Below are 6002 nucleotides of genomic sequence, written 5' to 3'. Positions count from 1 at the left end.
AGCTTTGCCTCTGATTTCTGGCCTGGGAGCGGCCTCTGGGCTTGTGGAGCCCTGGGCCCTGCGGAGAGTCCACGGCCCCTGAGCTGCCTGGCTGGATTCATTCCATCAGGATGAGGGGGTTTGTCCTTAGCTGCCCCAGGGGGGCTGCCCCTCCTCCAGGACTCGCAGGCTGGACCTCTGCCCGCTTCTCTGTGGCTACAAGCTCTGCCTGAGCCCACCTCACGGACCGGCCGGGAGCTGGAGGCTTTGGTGGGTGCCACCTCTGGCACCCGTGGGGCCCCACATCTCCCACCCCTGCGCTGGTCTGCCGCCCACCCGCCAAGCGCTCACACCTTCCTTCTTTGCCTCACTTTTTGACTTTCTGGGGGTGACGCTGCTTTTTTAAATGTTAGAGCCTCACAGAACTGCTGCTAATCCTGGGCAGGGCTGGGAGGGAGACCTGGCTGTTGGAAAGCACAGCCGTTGGATCTGGTGTCTGCATCCACCCTCCCCAGCTGACTGTAAGCGAAGTAAAATGGTTTTTCAGGAGTTGCTGAGTGTGATGTGATTGAGACAGTGAAATGGTCATGGACTTGGTCCCTGCACCCTGGGAATTGCAGTTACTGCATTAGTCCGTTTGAACAGTGTCCCTGGGGAGTGCAGATAGTTGGAACACTCAGCGGATGTCTGTCTGGGGGCACCTCAGAAGAAAGGCCTGGCGATCCACTTCCAGAAATCGCCTTTGAAAACCCCGCAGAGCAGAGTTCTGCTCTGTGCACGAGGTTGCCACTTGCTGGAATCAACACGATGGCAGCAGGCTTCAGTGTTCAGTGGCAGAAAGAACATGTGGCCGAGACCAGAATGTTTGCACCAGACCTGGAGCCTCTGTGCCCAACTCTGGGGCGGGGTGCTCCTGGGCCAACTTTAGCCTGACCCGAGATGCCGGCAGTGTGTCGGAGGGCTTCAAGGAAGAGGCTGCAGGCGACCGTGGGCTTCCGGGAGCCAGGGAGGTCAGGGCTGGAGCGAAAGGCTTACATTGGGTCATCTGGAATTGGGGGACATACATTTCAGTAATAAATGAAGTTGTAACTGCTGCACTTGAAAGTCAGGCTGTGGAACCTGATTTTAACATCCTTGGCAAAACAGCAAAGCCATTGAGCCAGAACTCTGCTGGTCACATGAATAAAGTGAGATTCTCAGCTGCTCATTCCTTAGATTCCCCCCCCCCACACACACACACACTCTCCGTTGTTTAACTGCCTTTCTGTTCAAATCTGCCAATTTAAGGCCAAAACATTTGTGTCCTGATGTGCACAACAGACTGGACCCTTTGTTTTGTTCGAGGCTGGGCTTCCAGGCTCCTGAATTTGGAGCATGTGGTTTTGAGAAAGGAGAGCCTGAAAGGAAATTACCACCTGGAAATTGGATGCTAAGATGACAGTTGGCCCTTGGCCCTGAGAGTGGACGTGGAGATGGGTGAACAGCCTGTGTCCGCCCTGCCAGCTCCTGGTCCTCTCAGCTGTTGGAGGCCTGCTGGGAGCTCCCCAGCCCCAGGAGCAAGCGATGTCCAGAAGAGCTCCTGGCTGGTAGAAGAGGGAACAGACTGCTGACCAGCCAGGCTACAGGAGGGATGGGACCCTGGTCAGGGCACAATGGGGGCCTCAATCACCTGCCTGTGCATCTTGGTGACACCTGTCTCAGCTTCTCTCAGAAGCCAGGGTAGGAGAGACCACTTGATGCAGAGGGTTCAAACTGGTCTAACCAGTCCACCCAATACTGTTTCTGAAATTTGAACTGGTTTGCTAGTTTCCAAAAATTGTAAATGATAATAAAGAACTTTTACTAAATATAGAAATGTTTATGAATAGATTTTTTTAATAATCTAAAAACATCTGCCATTTTATGTTATTTCAGTAAAAATATGAACTGTTAATTTTTATTAGCGTTTGCCCTTCACTATTAGCAGAAGCTATGGTTCCTTATTGTGAATATTTTTACATAGATCTTGTATTAGAATCAAGGTGCTTCTGAGAACAATGAAAGCTTGGTAATCTCAGGCCCTCGTTTCCACGTGGTGGGATTGAGCACCAAGGCTTCATGGAGATTTCGAGACTGCCCCACAGGATAGCAGAGTCCTGTCACCCCATCAGTGTCTTCACACTGCTCTTCCTCAGGAACAGTAAGAGGGAAATGTAGTTATTGAAAACTATTGCAAAGGGGAACAGAGCGTGGGTTGCAGGACTGTAGCGTCTTGGCTCTTGGCGTCTACACCAACCCTGGCAGTGCATTTGGGTCTGCCGCAGCCACAGGGAGGGCCAGGACAGAGGCAGGACTGTCCTGGGCTCCTAGCTACTGGCTCTGTCCTTCCTGGACTTGTGGGTTGAAGACTTCAGGCGGGCCGGCTCAGGGGCTCCCCCTGCAGGGCGTTAGGGAGGTTACACCACTGGACAACTAACCAGCTCTCGAGGCCAAATTTCAAGCCCCCTGCTACCCCTGTCCCCAGTTTGGAGCCAAAACCATCCAGCTGAGGAAGCAGCAGCCAGCCAGCTGCAATTGCTCGACAGAAAAGGGGGAAGGTGCCTTGCGGAAGCCCACTTTTCAGATAACTGGCCGCTGCTAGTATGGGGAGGACACAGGACAGGCCCGGCGGCCTGTGCCAGGGTGACACGTGTCTCGAGTGCTGGGCTGGCAGAAAAGCCACACTCGTTGGCAGGAAGTTGGAGGGAAGCCCACAGCTTTGCTCACAAAAGCTGCTGGGAAAATTCCAACCATATGCATATCTAGAGGAAAAAAGACTCCCAGCAAGCGCTGTAGGAGCAGCTGGCCTCAGGCCTCATTTCAGTCGAACCTGGAAAAGCCTGTGAGACCGCCCTTCAGTCACGGTGCACTAAGCACTAGGCCCAGCACAGGCCTGGTCAAAGTCATTGCTGACTGAAAGGAGACAAACACCTGAACAGGTTCACTTTGTATCTTCATAGGTATTTTAGCAAACCCTCCATTTAACAGGAACTCTTACCGGACTGTTCTGGAAAACATGTCTTGGACAGGTACGGACGATCCGTGTTGTGTACTGCATTGTGCTTCACAGATGAGAGTCATTGGTCTGTTGCCTTGCGTCAAGCAAGTCCATTGTCATTTTTGTCGACAGCACCTTCTTGCTTCATGTCTCTGCTCTTCCGGTCATTCTCACAATATTTCAGACTTTTACATGATGCTTTTGCGCCCTTCACAGGCTGCAGCAGAACTTCACGTGCACCTGGAAAAAATAAGTTCACCTCACTCCCTTTATCCTAGCACTCATGGTTTGGAACCAACCTGTGAGCTTTTCAAGGTTTACCTGTAGGGACTTGTTCAAACAGCAAATCAAACAGAGCCACCAACAATCCCCTCCCCAAGCCCAGGTGTGGCTAGCCCACCCTCACATCTGCAAATCATACACTAAGGATTTAAATTTCTGTACCTCGTGCATAAGCACTCCGTGTAGCCCCCAAATAGCTTTCCACTGATGTTCCCCACAAAAACTGTGCCATAGTGTCAGACCCTAAACTTCAACCCCCCTACTTTGCTGGCCTGATTCTTCCCTCGAAACTGCTTCTCCCACTCAGTTGTGGTGTGAGCTCCCGGCATTGTACTGGCCAGCCCTGTCCTCGATGACTGTCCAATCAAAAGGTAGCCAGCCTGGGGGGGGGGCAGCCTCATGGCCCCTGACACCTACTTCGGGTCCAAGCAAACATTATTCAACACCGACTGCATGCATCATTGCTCTTAGATGGATCCCCAGAGAGGGAACAGGCCCTTGACCCTGCTCTGGGCTCCCAGCACCGCAGCGGGGTATGTTAGGTTGTGGGAAGAGCTTGGCAGTTTCTAAAGACTCCTTTGTAAATGGAAATGACAGACTGAGGCCAAGTGGCTTTCTCTCCACCCGGATGTGTGCATCCTAGAACAGTGTGTGAAACAGAAGCGCTCTACTCGAGGGTCACTGCCATTCCTACCACTCAACAGGGGCCTGGGTGGGAGGTGGGGACAACAGAGCCCACTCCCCACTAACAGGTGAACAGCTACAAGACACAGACGTGCTTAATAACCACGTATGGCTGTTTATTATTTCATACAGGGCTCTGTACAAAATATTTACACATATTCTTTACAGAATAAGTAAACCACCTGACGGTAAAAAGAGAACGCTTGCTTCTCACTGTTGGGGAGAATCCTGGTATCAGCAAAGCTATGAAAACAGATGACCTTTCTTCAGAAGCAAATTCCCTGTGCACCCTGGGATCTGAAAAACTGGTTGTGGGACCCCAGTCACCTGTTTCCCCTCCCTCTTCCCCATCAACTCCTCCTGTTGTTAGAACCAGCATGAGTAGCTGGTGCGGGGCGGATACTGCTGCCCATCGGCACAGGCGACAAGGGGGGCACAGTTATGGGAGGAGGCCGAGACTCCGTGCCACACGGTCATCAGTGGGTCCTGGCAGAATTTCCTTTGTCCTGATGAATCCACCACTTTCTGGACAGATCCATCCATACCATTTACCCAGGCTGAGCTCCTCCTGAGGCAGCCTCATCACGCCGAACTTGTCTGGGTTTAAAGTGCTCCGTGTACCTCAGCACAAACACCTCTGTGACCGCGCTGGGCTGTCAGGTCCTCAGCACAGCACACAGCGGACGTGGTGGACGTGGGCTGTCTGGGCAGGGATGTCAGTGTGAGGGGAAGTCGTGGAGTGGTGAGCTGCTGGCATGTTCACCTGACGAAAACGCCTGCCAGGAGAGCGTGCTTGGGAGTGACCTGGTGAACAGGACGTGGCTGCTGCAGACTGCACACCCAATTCTCTAAAGCAGGAAAAGGCACTTTGTTCAAGCCAGAGTTAGTGTGAAGTACACCCGGCTTCACTGACGGGAAGCTGTCCTAAACGCCCAGTGCAGCGTGGACCCCAGGCCTGCAGGGCTGTGGGCTGTGGGGAGCGGCTTTGGCCCCCACTAAGCTCGTGGGCCACTCTTGGTGTCTGTGGGGCCGGCACGTTCCCAGTGATGTCCCCAGGCAGGCCGGAGAAACTATGACTGAGGGACGGACCAAATACAACTGTCTGGGACGAGAGGGGATTCAAGGAAAACAGAAGAAAAGCTGAGGAGGTGAAGTGGATCCTCTGCAAGTGTGGAGTTGTTTATGGCTCACAACTCTGGCCAAAGTGAAATAGTAAGTAATTGAGTAAAACCTCACGGTCTATACGTTAATCATAAGTAATGTTGCAAAACAGAAGTTCTATGCATGATTGAATGAAAAAATCAAAATGATTTGTAAACTTTCACTCAAATAAAAGAAATTAAAAAAGAAAAAACAACTCAGGCCAGCCTCCTAACGAGAACTATCTGTCCATTAAGGAACTGTTCTTTCAAATGAGGCCACTTTGCATTTAAGTATATAGAATTCTAAAAATAGCAATAAAAATATATTTTTTTCATAAGCAATGCCATGTGCCTTATGGAATAGGGAACAGAGAAAAGTGGTTAACACCAATCGAGGTGTGAGCCCTAAAATGTACCCATTTAAAAATTCCAGATTCCACTTGACTGGAAATGCCCAGATGATTTCTAAGCTGGAAATACGTAGCATTTAACCAGAAATCTGCTTCACTTCTTTGTCTTTGATTTCAGATCAGTTAAGGAGCCACTATGAAGAGGGACAATCTTGTTTTCAGGCTAGATTTCCTCTGCCCTCACTTTCATCCCCAGGTCTGGCTTTTAGAATAGCAGCTCCTTCCTTCTTTGTCCACATGAAGCAGAGAACGCAGAGCTGCAAGGAGTGAGGTCAGCGGAAGGCTGTGGACCACTGGGCAGCCAGGAGGCTGTCATCAGGGCAGCACAGGCCAAGCCGTTTCCAAAGGCAGCTGGAACGTCAGAAACCATTTCCTCCGACAGACACAGGGGAGGCAGCTAAAGCTCGCTGAGAAGCTCATTGTAAGGAGTGGAAAAGCTCCGTGCCCAGGACCCCACGTGCCTTCAGCTCAGGCAGGCTCTGCTGCTGG

Source organism: Elephantulus edwardii, unplaced genomic scaffold, assembly GCF_000299155.1.
Source record: "Elephantulus edwardii isolate Elephantulus edwardi_28Jun2011 unplaced genomic scaffold, EleEdw1.0 scaffold00015, whole genome shotgun sequence".
Lineage (NCBI taxonomy): Eukaryota > Metazoa > Chordata > Mammalia > Macroscelidea > Macroscelididae > Elephantulus > Elephantulus edwardii.
This window is presented reverse-complemented; position numbering follows the sequence as displayed.